The sequence below is a fragment of the Capricornis sumatraensis genome, chromosome 18 (genome assembly GCF_032405125.1).
Source record: "Capricornis sumatraensis isolate serow.1 chromosome 18, serow.2, whole genome shotgun sequence".
Taxonomy (NCBI): domain Eukaryota; kingdom Metazoa; phylum Chordata; class Mammalia; order Artiodactyla; family Bovidae; genus Capricornis; species Capricornis sumatraensis.
This window is the reverse complement of record NC_091086.1, coordinates 29,621,257-29,637,365: the sequence shown is the minus strand read 5'-3', so window position 1 is coordinate 29,637,365 and position 16,109 is coordinate 29,621,257. Positions and strand designations below refer to the sequence as shown.

Here is a 16,109-nt window from a genome sequence, read left to right as displayed (position 1 = left end):
GATACTTTTGAACTGTGGTGTTGGAGAAGACTCTTGAGAGTCCCTTGGACTACAAGGAGATCCAACCAGTCCATCCTAAAAGAAATCAGTCCTGAATATTCATTGGAAGGACTGATGCTGAAGCTGAAACTCCAATACTTTGGCCACCTGATGCAAAGAACTGACTCTTTTGAAAAGACCATGATGCTGGGAAAGATTGAAGGTAGGAGGAGAAGGGAACAACAGAGGATGAGATGGTTGGATGGCATCACTGAGTCAATGGACATGAGTTTGAGTAAACTCTGGAGCTGGTGATGGACAGGGAAGCTTGGTGTGCTGTAGTCCATGGGGTCACAAACAGTTGGACACGACTGAGTGACTCAATTGAACTGAACTGAACAAAAAGAGGGGAAAAAATGCAAGCTTGTCCACAGGATTTAAAAAATTATCAAATAGTTTAATATCAAGATAGATAATTCACGGCTAAGAAATTCCATGATTCTGTGATTCCACCTCAGCTCTTTACTGTGAGAATATTTATCATCAAAAGGATGACCTTAACCCAAGGAAGTTTGTTAATGTGATCCCAAATATTTCTCATTGAACATGATTACTTTTAATAAATAAATGCAATATCTTTAGCAGCTAATCATCTTCTCATTTAATTAAAATATCTGTCATCTCAGATGTGGCATCCCGAGGCTGAAAGTCCCCAAAAGAAAGAGGCCATTTCCCCTGCATCACATCCTGGAGTGTTTCCAAAGCTTATAATGGTGGAAAGGAGATCCCTCTTATCTCTGATGCCAGCCAGTAGTATTCTATCCAGACTATTCCCACACACTCCCAACCAGATGAATTGTATTTCAAGAGAATAGGTCCTTAACCTGTGCACCATCTGATTTAGAATGCTGGCTTTTCCTGGCTTAAGAATTCAGAAAGGAAAAAAGAAAGAAGAGCTATAATTATAATCCCCCCAGCTCCCGCCCCTGTTGTCAGTATCCACAGGCTTGGGAAGTTTGTCAATGTGGTGGAAGAAGATAGTTGCTGCTCAATAGCTGCTGCATTGGATATCCATGTGGCCGCTGCTTCTGCTATTGTTCCCCTCGGCCATAAGGAAAAGGTGCATATGAAGTCACTGGCTACACAGGACTGTCCTATGTGATGTGATGCCGTGATTCGGGCACCTCTCACAGTACGGCTTTTCATTCCAGGATAGCCCATTGTGCTGCTGTTTTGGAAGGAGCTTGGCGTGAGCACAGAAAGTCCATACAGCCACCCACAACTTGATCTACTAGTTGTGAACGGAAACTTTTGAACACGTTCCACCAGCAGCACAATGGTACCATTTACTACTTTATTCTCAGGGGAAAACGTTTGCTGTGTGAATAATACCAGGGACTTATGTAAGCCTCTTCATTTTCAGGGAGCTTTATGGGTGTTCAGTAAATTCACACAACACCCTGGTAAGGTAGCAAGGCATTGTCATGCCTGCTTTACAGAGAGAGAACCCAGATCACAGCATCGAATTTTCCCAAGGCCAAATGGACAATCAGTGGCGTGGACTTTCTCCCAGAGAGACCCATGCTCTTCTGCTAGAGAGCACAAACAATTTCCCACCTACAGAAAAACTCCACAGGGTTCTATCCTGGATGTAATACTTGAGCATAACTACTTTGCTTGTTGATACATCTCCTAATGTTGCCTTAAATTGGGTTTTGTCCACATGGATGAAAAGGACACAAGACAAGGTGGGGGTACTCATATAGGATAGTGGTGAAGGTTTTGGCATTTCTCACGTGTTTTGCCATTGAGGAATTGTCCAACCTATGTTCACAGCATTTGGGGAGAGGAGCTGAGCATTCCTAAAACCTCGTAATAAAAAGCAAAACAATTTTTCCTACAATATAGGACAGCTTTGTTGATTTCAACTGCTAGTTAAGAAACAGAGGGAAAGTTTTCAGTATTAAGGAGAGGAATTTACAAATATTTTCTATAGTGAGTTGGACTGGGGCCTCCAAAAAGATACCTCTAAGTCCTAACCCTCAGGACCTGTGATTGTGACTTTATTTGGCAAATCAGTCTTTGTGTGTATAATTAAGGATCTTTAGATGAGATCATCCTGCATTTAGGGTAGGCCTAATTCCAATGACAGGCATCCCTAAAAAAGAAAGGCACAGAGAGATTTGAGACACAGACATGAAAAGGGGAAGACCACGTGAAGATGGAGGCAGAGACTGGAGGTATCCAGCTACAAGCCAAGGGAACTCTGATGATTGCTGGCAATGCAATGGCTGGATGGCATCACTGACTCTATGGACATGAGTTTGAGCAAACTTCAGGGGATAGTGAAGGACAAGGAAGTCTGGCGTGCTGCAGTCCATGGCGTCGTGATGAGTCAAACATGACTGAACAACACCATCAGAAACTTAGAGAAAGGAATGAAATGGATTCTCCTTGAGATTACCCGGAAGGAGCTGACTCTGAAAACATCTTGATTTCAGACTTCTGGTCTCCAAGACTTAAGGGAATAAATTTATGTTGTTTTATTCCAACCAGCTCGTGGTAATTGGTTATGACAGTTTGAGGACACCAATACACCTCTTCAATTTTTTCTAACCAATCTTCAGAATCATATGAATTTTAATTCAATTTAGCTAAATACATACCAAACCATATCTTTTAGTGTGTGTGTGTGTGTGTGTGTGTGTGTGTGTTAGAGAGCAATGTAGCTCTAAAGTGGTTGATAATTACTCTTCTAGATAAACAACAATAGTGAATGAAGAACTGCGTCACCCTGACTTGCTCCATTGTGAAAGAAGAGAGGTACCATGAAGGGAGGGAGAGTCAAGAATCAGTGGAGTTTTTCTTACTGACTTATTCTACTCTGTAGTATCAATGCATATATATTCCACTCTTCCAATTTATCCTATCCCCACTCTCTTCCTTGTGTCTATATGTTTATTCTCTGCATCTGTGTCTCTATTTCTGTTTTGCAAATAGGTTCAAGTGTACTATTTTTCTAGACTCCACATATACACATTAATATTACAGAGTGCTGCTGCTGCTGCTGCTGCTAAGTCACTTCAGTCGTGTCCGACTCTGTGCGACCCCATAGACGGCAGCCCACCAGGTTCTACCGTCCCTGGGATTCTCCAGGCAAGAACACTGGAGTGGGTTGCCATTTCCTTCTCCAATGTGTGAAAGTGAAAGGTGAAAGTGAAGTCACTGAGTCGCGACCCTACGGACTGCTGCCCACCAGGCTCCTCCATCCATGGGATTTTCCAGGCAAGAGTACTGGAGTGGGGTGCCATTGCCTTCTCCCATTACAGAGTGAAGTTACCCTTAATAACAAAATATATTGTTACCCTTAAAAATACATCCCAGTATACATTAGGTACAGATAAATACTGGTTGATTCCACTTATTTGAGGTACCTAGAATAGTCAGATTCAGAGTCAGAAAGTATCATGGTAGATGCCAGGGGCCTGCATGAGGGGTGGGGTTATGGGAAACTAGTGGTTAATGAGGATAGAGTTGATGGATAGTGGTAAGAGCTGCACAACAATGTGAATGTACTTAGTACCACTGAACTGTGCAGGTAAATATGGTTAAAACAGTATGTTTTATGTTTGTGATTTTTACCACACACACACAAATTGAAAAAAAGAACCAGTTGAGTGAATTCAAGTTCTAATCACAAAGCAATGGTTTTCATACCTTCTTTTCTCCAGGCCACTGCACCAGGGAGCACGCATGGCAAGGTGAGGCACAATATGTCTTTTAATAATCATAGTTATTATCATTATTTATTTAATACCACATGTTACACAAAATTTAACTATTATAAAAATTCATAATGTGGAAAATGAATATGCATATGGTACACATCACCCTGGTTTTCTTCCTCTGAAAATATATGTGCTCTTTCTCTCTCCCCCTCACCCATCCCACCTCACCCCAACCCACCCAGCCTTTTAAAAACTGGAATGGGGAACAGGTCTTTAGGACAGCTTCTAGTTTTTTGGCCTATTTCATTTTCATGAAGGGAATATTTACTGACTGTTCTGAGGTGTAAGTCTTGTTTCTTGCAAGCTTTGGGTCAGATATAAAACTCTCACTAAATACATCTGACGTGAGGTTACATTTTTGGTTAAAGGACGGATGAATAAGAGGCTTCCCAGGTGATGCTAGTGGTAAAGAATCCATCTGCCAATGCAAGCAGACTTAAGAGAAGCAGGTTTGATCCCTGAGTAGGGAAGATGCCCTGGAGGAGGATGCGGCAACCCACTCCAGTATTCTTGCCTGGAGAATCCCACAGACAGAGGAGCCTGGCTGGCTACAGTCCATAGGGTTGCAAAGAGTCGGACACAACTGAAGCAACTTAGCACGCATGCACAGATGGGTAAACTTTTTGACAGTAAATATTTTGGTTTCTGTAGGTGTGAGGTCTCTGTTGTTACTACCCAACTCTGCAGGTGCAGTGTGAAAGCAGTTACAAACGTGTAAGCATGGCTGTTATACTATTCTACTGTGGCACAGCAAATGATCATAAACTTAGTGGCTTAAAACACTCACTTATTATTTCTAATTCAATAATAGGTTAGAAGTCCGGGTGGGCTTAGCTGAGTTCTCCATGTAGGGTCTCACAGGCTGACGTGAGAGTGTTGGCTAGATGGGCTTTTATCTGCAGGCTCAGGGGAAGAGTTCACTCCCAAGTTCATTCAGAGTGTTGAAAGAACACTAGTTCCTGTTGGTTAGAAGACTGAAGTCTCAGCTGCCTTGCTGTGTATTGGCTGGGGCCATGCCCAGCTCTTAGCACCATCTCTCAGGGCCACCCTCCTGGTCTCCCCTGGTGCTGCTTGCTACCCCTTCAGAGCGTGACTCAGAGGTTATACCCTTTCATCAACACAGGGTCCCACCAACTCTTCCACAGCTGTGGGTGGGACAAGGGGGGAACACTGGGGCATGGCCCCATCCACAGCTGTGGCACATGGTGATTCTTGTGGCATTTGCACTCACTAGGCTTTCTCCTCTTTTCCCTGTTAAAACCCATTCATCAGATCTGCTGGCTATGACTGACTGTCCTCTTTGTCACTACTCCTACCTGACTCACTCTTTTTGCTCCCCAGAGCCACTGCTCATGAAGCCTGTGGGACTACACACCCTTGGGTAGGTTCAGAAGGTCTTATAAAATGACATCATGAAGTCACCTGCAAAGAGCTGCCTCCCTGCTGAACAGGGATTAACTCCGCTGTCTGCTTGCTCAGGTGGGACCTCTGCCCCTACCCCCTGCCCAGGGCACCACCAATGAAAATGCGGAAGCAGCCTCTGTCCCTCTTCCTCACCACACACTTCACAATTGTTTCTTGAGGAACTTCCATATTCTCGAGGGGCTTCCCTTGTGGCTCAGACGGGAAAGAATCTGCATCCAAAGCAGGAGATGAGGGTTCAATCCCTGGGTCAGTAAGATCCCCTGGAGAAGGGATTGGCAACCCACTCCAGTATTCTTGCCTGAAGAATTCCAGGGACAGAGGAGCCTGGCAGGCTGCAGTCCACGGGGTCATAAAGTCAGATACGACTGAGCAACTAACACTTTCACTTTCATTGCAGCCTCCTTCCTAAATACAGCTCAGCAGGCCAGGCCCCTTTCTGAGGCCCCTTGCTGGATTCATTGCCCACAATCCTCTTTCTCTTCCATTTTCCTAGGGCAAACATGTGTCCATGCAATGAAGGCGAAGCCTGTGCTGTTGAAGCCATGGCTGTCTTCACTTATAATACTTAACTTTCTCTTCCTGACCCTGGATCTCAGGCCCTGAATATGTGGCTCCTACCCTGGCAGGGGTACGTGTGTCCCAGCTCAGTCATCTCAAGTTGATACTACTGGAAAAATACAGGGGTTTCCTGTTATTATCTGTGCCCAGAATTTTTCTGAGCCTTGGACATTTTTCTTTCCCTACGTTATAAACAAAAGTGTTATGTCTGACCACCCAAGAAAATCCTGACATGAGCCACCAAGGAAGATGAGACCTCCACCCCTAACTGGGGCCCTCTGTGGAGATTCATGGTGCAGACTCACCCCAGCAAAGAGAATTTATCAAACTTTACCTTCTTTGCTTATATTATGAGAATGGTGGCCTTATTATTGGTTCTCAAGTTATGGCATTCTGTTACAATATGAAATAGTGTCTCAAAGTATACATGTATTTCCTCCTAGGAATGCTGATACACATCCCTAGGAACTTTCTTTCCAGCCTTTAGAAAGCCAGCGCTATAAAACAGAAGGGGAACAAGAGGGAGAATGGACACCACACAGAGAACAACTCTCTGGGATTTAGAGAGAAGCAGAGAAGAGTTCCACTGTGAAGCTCCTTTTTAAGGTGTTTTCCAAGTTGAACAATGTTCTCAGAAATGGGTATGTGTTCTTTCTCAACATTACACCATGCCCATTATATTTGAAATAGCACAGCTCTGTATATTATGCTGTATAACTTCTGAAATGAAAAAGCTCTCACCTCCACACCATAAAAGCCCTGTTTAATAAATTTCTTGTTTCTTATGCAATGAAGTCCATATGACTCTCTTCTGCACCAGGCAATCCATTTTATCACTTGCCATTAGTGGATCCTTGAGGAGCAATGTAATGTGGCTCTCTAGTCCACAGAGCCAGTTGAAGGAATATGTGTGAACTCAGACACCCCCAGCCAGTGGCCGGGGAGGGCTCTGCATGTGCATTTTGGGTGTGGGAGTGGACCTGGTGGAATTTTGCCAGAGACACAGAGATCACAGCTAGCAATGCTCTCTTTTGAACTTGACCATTTAAAAATTTTGCCTTTCCTTGAGCAGTATTGAGAGCTAATAAAATGTATCATAATTCCAGGGTGTGAACAACCATGAGACTTCCATCACTCCTGCTCAGCAGAAACAAGGAAAAAAATAACAACATGACAGCCCGATCGACATATAAGAACAGGCATCATTCCCCAGGCAGCTCAGCTCTGCGTGGTCTTGTCTGGTTTGGTACTACAAAGTGCCACTGTTCAGTTTAATACAGCTGATCTGGCCTTTCAGAGGCACATGCAAACACAGGCTAAGACTGTGCCCGCCAGGACTGACCTGAAAGAAAGGGAGAGGAAAAGATGGTATTACTGATTCCCTTTCATGTCCACAGAATCCTGTGAAAAAGGAGCAGAGGGCTTAGTCATTGTTTCAAGCCCCTGAATATTACTGTGACCAGGATATGTTGGGTTCTGCTCAGTATTTGATTTGAGTTTCAATTATTTTAGCAGTAAACAAAGTAATGTCTTGATGAAGGTGAAAGAGGAATGTGAAAAAGTTGGCTTGAAACTCAACATTCAAAAAACTAAGATCATGGCATCTGGTCCCATCACTTCATGACAAAGAGATGGGGAAACAATGGAAACGTGAGAGACTTTATTTTTTGGGGCTCCAAAATCACTGCAGATGGTGACTGCAGCCATGAAATTAAAAGACACTTGTTCCTTGAAAGAAAAGCTATGGCAAACTTAGTGTATAAAAAAGCAGAGAAATTACTTTGCTGACAAAGGTCCATATAGTCAAAGCTATGGTTTTTCCAGTGGTCATGTATGGATGTGAGAGTTGGACCATTAAGAAGGCTGAGCACTGAAGAACTGATGTTGACACTTTTGAACTGTGGAATTGGAGAAGTCTCTTCAGAGTCTCTTGGACTGCAAGGAGCTCCAACCAGTCCATCCTAAAGGAAATCAACCCTTTAGGGGTTGAATATTCATTGGAAGGACTGATGCTGAGGCTGAAGCTCCAATACTTTGGCCACCTGATAAGAAGAGCTGATTCTTTGGAAAAGACCCTTATTCTGGGAAAGACTGCAGGTAGGAGGAGAAGGGGGTGACAGAGGATGAGATGGTTGGATGGCATCACTGACTCGATGGGCATGAGTTTCAGCAAGCTCCAGGAGATGGCGAAGGACAGGGAGGCCTGGCGTGCTGTAGTAATGGGGTGGCAAAGAGTCAGACATGACTGAGGGACGGAACAACAACAACAAGACAAAGCAAAAGCTGAGTGAATCACATGCATTGCAATTTTGAAAGCCTTTCCCAACATAAAGATAGCTAGTAACTTTTTAGCCTACATTTTATATGAAGAAAAACAAATGCTTCAATAAAGTGTCCCAAATTCTTAGAAGAATCAGAGACACCAGTGACTTCAGTGTCTCTGGCCCAGTTTAGCAGTTTCAGCCTTGGCAGCAGTCCCACTGACAGGACAGAGGGCTCTTTGGGAAGACAGAGGCTATTTGAAAAGCGAGTATTATTCATAAATTATCTACAAATGGTCCAATTCCTACAATACCCAAGTTGCTTAGATTTTCAGAGGGGAAATTTTAATCACAGATCATTTCAGGTTGATTTTGTATAAGCTGAGGACAATTTTGAGAATTCAAATGACCAAAAAAAGGCAAAACAGTCTCTCCTGGGACTGCTCAGGAGACTTGTCCTTGCTTGTGATGCGTTAGTTAATTACCATCTGCATTTTGCTTTACAATTCACAAAGCCCTTTTCTTGGACTCTCAGAGAGGCCTCACCCTCTGCACCTGGGAGGAGCTGCCGAAAACATCCTCCAGGGAGAGAACTAATGGTTAATTTACTGTTGGAGCATACCTAGCTAGTTAGCTGTTGGCACAGGTTAGGTATTAGAGACTAAGTATTAGAGTTCCAATTCTACCTGTCTTCCCTAAGCATTTCCCCAGATCAGAAGCTGTGTCTGATCTATATGTAGCCACCTCCCTGCCTTCCTCCTCTCTCCCTTCTTTCCTCCCTCCCATCCTTTTTCCCTCATCCCTCTCACTCTTCCCTTCTTCCATCCTTCTACCCTTCCATCCCTTTCATTGTTTCTTTCATTTATCCAATAATTGTTTACTTGGCTTTCACTATGTGCCAGCTGGCTTCCCAGATGGCTCAGTGGTAAAGAATCCACCTGCCAATGCAGGAGACATGGGTTCAATTCCTGGGTTGGAAATACCCCTTGGAGGAGGAAATGGCAACCCACTCCAGTATTCTTTCCCAGAGAAGCCTATGAACAGAGAAGCCTGGCAGGCTATAGTCCGTGGGGTTGCAAAGAGTCAGACACTACTGAGTACTGAGCACGCACACACATATGTGCCAGCCACGGGATTAGGTGCTGATCAGAGATCAAAACACAGTTCCTTTAGATGACAGTGGAGAAAAAAGTAGGACCTGAACCGAACCCTCCCTTATCACTGAGCTCTGTGGAAGCTCAAAGATTTTAGCCCATGAGAATTCATGTAATCAAAGGAAAAATCCTCTACCATCTCTATTTCCACAATGATGAATATAAGACTCTATTGAAAGATGATCTGCCTGAGGTTATAAAACTACAAGCAAAGCTGGTGGGGAACTCTCTTTTGGGCCTTTAGGCAGAATGGCTGTGATTCCTCAGGGTATATTTTTGGTTTAGTTGAGGAAAATGGAAGAGACAGAGGGATGGTCATGTATTACCAGGCCTGTTCAATGAACTGCAGCTGAAGGAATGGCTTTGAATCATAGACAATGTTTGCTGAAAGTAGGCATTTGATGATTTTAGAATAAGTGATCCAGAGGATGGTTAAGAAAGTGTGTTCATCCTTGCCCTGGTTCATTGACTCATATGCTTAAAATACATAAAAACAAGCTAAGAAATATTTACCTACAGGAAAAATGACTGATATAGCAAGAAAATCATAGGAATATAGGTATGTTATTCGTTTAGAAGGCCAATTGCTGGCCAAATATAAACTTGTAAAATTGATTTACAAATTAATTCTCTAGGATGAATAATACAGTGGTGATTCTAGTAATGTTGATTGCTACAGATGTAAGAATACAATAGTAAAGAAAGTAGGACAAAGCTAGATAACCCCAAGTCTCCCAGTCTCTAGCATATATTGAAATTACCTCGAGGGTTTGTCAAGACTTGCATGAGGAGGCTCACCCCCAGACTTTCTGATTCAGGAGGTCTGAGAATTTGCATTTCTAATAAGATCCCTGGTGGAGTTGAGCTGCTCCTCCATCTGGGACCACAGGGAGAACCCCCAAGTAGAGATCAGCTTGAGAAAGACCATAAATGGCCAAGGCAGAGCAAAAAGAACATGACTGAGTTGGAGGGGCATCTGGTGACGGGGACTTTGAAAAGTACAACTCTTGTGAGGTACAACTCTAAGTGCCAGAGTTAGAGAAGAAAAGATATTTTCAAAAGCAACAAAAAGACATTAAACATTTTTGATGAGAAGTAAGGTGGGTCTCAGAGGAGGGCATGGCAATCTACTTCAGTGTTCCTGCTGGAGAATCCCAAGGGACAGTGGAGCCTGGCGTGCTGCAGTCCATAAGGTCACAAGGAGTCAGAACTGAAGCGACTTAGCATATGTGCATGCATGGTGGATTTCACAACCCATGTTTCAGAAAGATAACTCTAATGACAAGGTAGGGGCTCTAGGTCTTTTTGAAAGCAGAAGAATTTATCTGGGTGGAGTGAGTGAAAGTCACTCAGTCATGTCCGACTCTTTGCGACCCCATGATTATATATATGGTCCATGGAATTCTCCAGGCTAGAATACTGGAGTGGGTAGCTGGGGTCTATGGCTATTCTGTATAATTTTGATACAGTAAACTAAATGAGATAGAGAAATTAAGTGACATGATGCAAAATAAACTGATATTATCTTTCAAAAATACTCTAGTATTATCATATAACAGTACTATTGATTTCTTATTAAAATATTTTAATTTAAGCTATATATAGATATATATACTTTCATAAATATTTTTGAAAATACAAAAAAGAGAAAACAAAGTCAATAACCCCAACTTCCACCACCACCAGGGAAACACTAGTGTAATGTATTGTGTATTGTCTCCATCTTTTTAATGCACAAGAGAATTTCATTCTCTGTTGTGACCATACTATAGATAAAAGGTTTTCTTCCTATTACTTCACAAAATTTATTTTCTTAAGTCACTGTAAGCTCTTGCTAAACACAATAGTTGCACATGAGTATGCTATAGCAGATACTGATGTTTGCCTATATAACAGTCATATTCCAGATTTTCCCATGCCTGATTTCCAACATTTTTAGGCCAACACTTCTATTATTTGAATTAAGCAAATCTTGATTAGTATTAAAAAAGAATCATGGTAGTTCCTTCTTGCTGGTAGTTGATTTAATGGCTGTTACTTTAACAAAGTTTTTATTTTGACAAAGTTCTCCAAGATGGAAGCTGCCTGAATAATGATCCCCAAAGTCATAAGATCCTAATACCTGGACCTGTAAATGTTACATTATTTGGAAGATGGCTCTTTCCAGATGTGATTAATTTAAGCATCTTGAGATAAGTCAGTTTCACTGAATTATATGGGTGAGCCCTAAATGTCCTTACAGAAAGAGGTGTCCTTACAAGAAAGAGGCAGAGCTTACCTCTATAGCACATGTACTAAAATCGAAACAATACAGAGATTAGCATGGCCTCTGCGCAAGGATGTCATGCAAATTTGTGAAGCATTCATATTTTAAACAAGGGGTGGGGCAGGCAAAGGGAGATTTCACACAGGCACACAGAAGAGAAGGTGATTTGAAAATGGAACGAAGATGTATGGCAAAACCAATACAATATCGTAAAGTAACTAACCTCCAATTAAAATAAATAAATTTATATTAAAAAAAAAAGAAAATGGAACAAAGAGAGATTTGAAGGTTGTAGTGATATGGCCACAAGCTGAGGAATCCTAACAGCCACCAGAAAGTGGAAAAGGAAGGAAGGGGCTCTCCCCAGAACACCCGGAGAGAGTATGGCCCTAATGACACCTTAATTTTGGCCTAGCAATGCTGATTTTGGACTTTTGGTCTCCAGAACTGGACAGAATACATTTCTGTTGTTTTATGTCACCATGTTTGGTGTCAGAGAAGCTGCAGGCAACTAACATAGATCAAACCCTTCTTGAAATGTTCTGTCCCAGTTCTGGTTAAATAGACATGGTCTGGCAGATGGAAGGGTCTTCCTGGAAAGACTGTCTTACTCTTAAAAGGAAACACATGGTGGGAGGGAGTCTTATTTCTTCTTCCAGATGTTGTTGCCCCTACATACAGTGTTAGAACTGGGGCAGCCACCTTGAGACTGTGCCGCTGGGACACAAGCCAATGCGCCAAGGATGGGAGAGAAGAAAGATGGGACAAACTTGGGCCTTGGATGACAAGTTTTGTTGGATCCCAGCCTCAACCACAGACCACTGCCTATGCTCTTTAGCATCACAACAGCAAAGTTAGGTAGTTGTGAGGGAGATGAAATGGTTTACAAGCTTAAAATTAGGCTATCTGATACTGTAAGAAAAAGTTCACGAGCTTCTGCCGTTCTTGAACACAACTATCCCAACTGTCCTTTTATTGTTGGATATTGTTTTTCTAGTTTCTCCAAAAACTGTCTTTTTTACACAGGCTTTGATCCACAGAGAAAGAGTCAGATAAGAAAATAAATAAGCATGCATGGAAACAATTCACAACAATCTCCTAGATCATCTGGGGCTTCCCCAGAGCTCAGTGATAAAGAATTCACCTGCAATGCAGGAGATGCAGGTTGATCCCTGGGTCAAGAAGATCCCCTGGAGGAGGGCATGACAACACACTCCAGTATTCTTACCTGGAGAATCCCATGGACAGAGGAGCCCGGCGGGTCCATAGGATCCATAGGATCTCAAAACAGCTGGACACCACTGAAGTGACTTAGCATACACGGTTAGATCATCTGTAATCTTATCAAAGTCTGTGAAAGATTGTGATCAATGTGTGAGATAACATTTTCCACATATAAATAAATATAGGTGATCACAACAACTTAATTTAAAATCGCAGGCTAGTCTAGAAGAAGGATAAGAAAACAAGCTTTTCTTTTCCTATTTTAAGTTTAAATCAGCCAAACCAAACTTCCTCCTGGGTTGAAAGATGTTGGTGGGACTTACATCATAGTGAATGTTATTACAGCTGAGAGAGAAAGGGCCCTGGACCCGGTTTCCAGTAGGCAAGTTTGAAGCACCCACACTTCACAGTTACAGCCTGTGCAGGGGAGACAACTATTGTTCAGTATATAAGGCAGGACTCAAAGTGTGTCATGTAAATAGAACCAACTGTATACTTATTGATGTTTGACTCCATGCCTTTTTTTTTTTTTCCCTCTTAAAGAGGAAAATGGTCACTTCTTTTTAGACAGTTCCCCTCAGCTGAGCTTTGCTCTGAAGGCACCTTCCTTAAAGGGATCTGAGGGTTAGGCAGTCCTATAGTTAGAATTGTGGCTGCACAAAAGCAGGTTGCGGGAGGGCGTGACTGACCAAATAACCCTTTGAACTTTGTGAGAAAGTCAAGCTGCAGCTGTCCCAGCTAAACACTTCTACTTTCTTTCCTAGAAGCCGTTTAAGGAGGTCTCTCTTGGTACAGAAAGAACAAGATGGCTGCAGCGTCTAAATTTTTGTGGGTACTTTCAGGTCACCCCTGGGAGCAAATAAACCAATAAGGTGTATAGTGATCTGAAATATCCTTGAGGATGAACCGTACCTTGTCCGTCTGTCGGAAGGAGCCATCTAGGATGAAGCTGGCAGCCTGGAGTGAGTCCAGAGTTAACAGCCCCTGAAGGCAATTTTCCATAAATGCTTAGGATCTGGTGATACTCCTAACACACACACACAGACACACACACACACGGCAGCAAAAAAAAAATCACCACCAAATCCTCAGAAACTCACTAATAGTAGTGTCAGACTCAGAATACAAATAATATGGGCAACTATTCAATTCCATGAGGACTCAATAAGAATCAATAAAAGTGCTTTTGGAAAGAGCCCATTTGGAACTTCCAGCCTATTCGGTGCTGCTTTCTTTCCAAAATATCTGATACAGGAGACTTCCACTTCCTTTCTCGAAGAATGCTGGATGAGTGTTAGGTTTTCCATATCAACCTGGCAAAACAATAAGCCTTCCCTCCTCCGCCTTTTCTTAACTGAGATAGACATTAAAATCTGTGAGTGCAAAAGCACTCATTATATTGAAGGTTTTTAACTCTTCTGTAATATTTAAAGTAAAAATGGTAACAAAAATAACCAAAAGAAATAAAACTTTTTATTTGCGATATTAGGGAAAGAGCATTTAAAACTTGGGCACCTTTCCTTTAATAACTTGGAAAGATTTTTGTGCATTTATCTGCTATCTCACTTAAAGTTTGATGTATTCAGTTGCTCAGTTGTCTCCAACTCTTTGAAACCCCATGGACTGCAGCTCTCAAGGCCTCCCTATCCATCACCAACTCCCGGAGATCGCTCAAACTCATGCCCATCGAGTTAGTGATGCCATCCAAATATTTCGTCCTCTGTCGTCCCCTTCTCCTCCTGCCTTCAATCTTTCCCAGCATCAGGGTCTTTTCCATGAGTCAGTTCTTCGCATCAGGTAGCCAAAGTATTGAAGCTTCAGCTTCAGCATCAGTCCTTCCAATGAACATTCAGGACTGTTTTCTTTTAGGATTGACTAGTTTGATCTCCTTACTGTCCAAGGGACTCAATATATATCCTATAAAATGAGCTAGTCAGGCTCAGGGTGATTAAATGACATATTAAGTTTGCATTGTTTTCTTATTAACCATGTTTGTGATCATTATTAGTCTGTGCTTCTAAGCATTTTAAAACACAGAAAGCTAGAAAATTATTCATTAGTTCACAATGTGAATAAAAATGTCAGCCAAATAAAGGACCCTGATTTGGCAAGGAGGCATAGATTTTACCATCAAACAGATGTATGAAAGCAGCTAGAGCTTCAGAAAATTTACTTGGTCCTCTGAGCCTCATTTCCTCATCCATGAAGTAGGCATAGCAATATCTACCAAACAGCACTGTTACAAGAATTAGAAATAAAATTTGGGACTTCCTTGGTGGTCCACTGGCTAAGACTCCGAGCTTCCAATGCAGGGGACCTGGATTCAATCCCTGGTCAGGGAACTAGACCCCACATGCCACAACTAAGATCCAGTGCAACCAAATAAAATATGCAAAGCTTCTGGAAAATGGTAAAAACTCTTTCACTGTCAGGGATAAATGCACATGGAAAAAAAATTAATAAAGCAAATATTCAGCACACAAATAGATTGGAAATATTGAGAACTAAAGTGTTTTATTTCTTTGCAAAAATGTCATGTAGAGTAATTAGAACAGTGCTTGCCTTCTCGTCATGTAACAAAATACAGAGCAAGTACCTTTTCTATGCCTTGGTAGATTGTCCGTCTCTTTCAAAAATTTGGATGTTTCCACCATTTTATCCTTTGTATTTTTAATATCATGATGTATCCAAGAGTCCTTTTAATATGTGTGCATGGGAGGGAGGGCTAGGGGAGGGATTATTTTTTTTTTTGGTGGTGGTGTCACTTCCCCTGAGACATCATCTTTTTTCATTTTCTGCACTTATGGCAATACGTTCCTGAATTCCTTTGCTCTTTGGTCACTTACCAGAGTGGCTCCAATGTCAACATTCCCATGCTCAGCTGGATTTTCTAAACGTAATTTACGTTCGATTTGAATTTTCCTTCCTGAATTCTCACCTTTTGTTTCTTTCTTCGCTTTCATTTTTGTTGGCAATTCATTCCATTGATTATCCATTTGTGTAAAATGGCACACAGGTGATCACTGGAAGACAAGGAGGCAACCCAACAACACATTTTGCTGTTTGTGGGTAAACGGAATAACAAATGCACAGTGACCAATCACTAACAGAGTGTGAAAGAAGTGACATGATTGTGATGGTGAGGTGCATATTGAGGAGGTGATGAGCTCCCTAAATATGTGCACTGATGAGCTAGCAGCACACTTTGTACTTCATGCACCTACCCACAGTTCAGATACCAGGGTGACTGAAATCTGAACCATGTTGCTAGAGGGGACTGGTTTTATTTAACTAAACTCAATTGTGGTGACTGAAATTCACATATATTGGAAACCTACAAAGTGCGGACTACCTGTAGTATCTTTGGGTTTCTTGGCACTGGGACTTGCACACGTGTAACAGTGAAATGGTTGCACATTTTAAAGAAGCCAACACTGATTTTATTTTGCCAAGT

At 42.1% G+C, this 16,109-nt stretch overlaps 1 non-coding gene across 1 annotated transcript; it reads left to right on the top strand.

Annotated features, from left to right (window-relative positions):
* Positions 1-11,435: 11,435 nt before the first annotated feature.
* On the top strand, positions 11,436-11,539 carry LOC138094763 (U6 spliceosomal RNA). The gene has a single exon (XR_011146276.1). It is a non-coding gene; the product is annotated as a U6 spliceosomal RNA (small nuclear RNA).
* Positions 11,540-16,109: the final 4,570 nt, after the last annotated feature.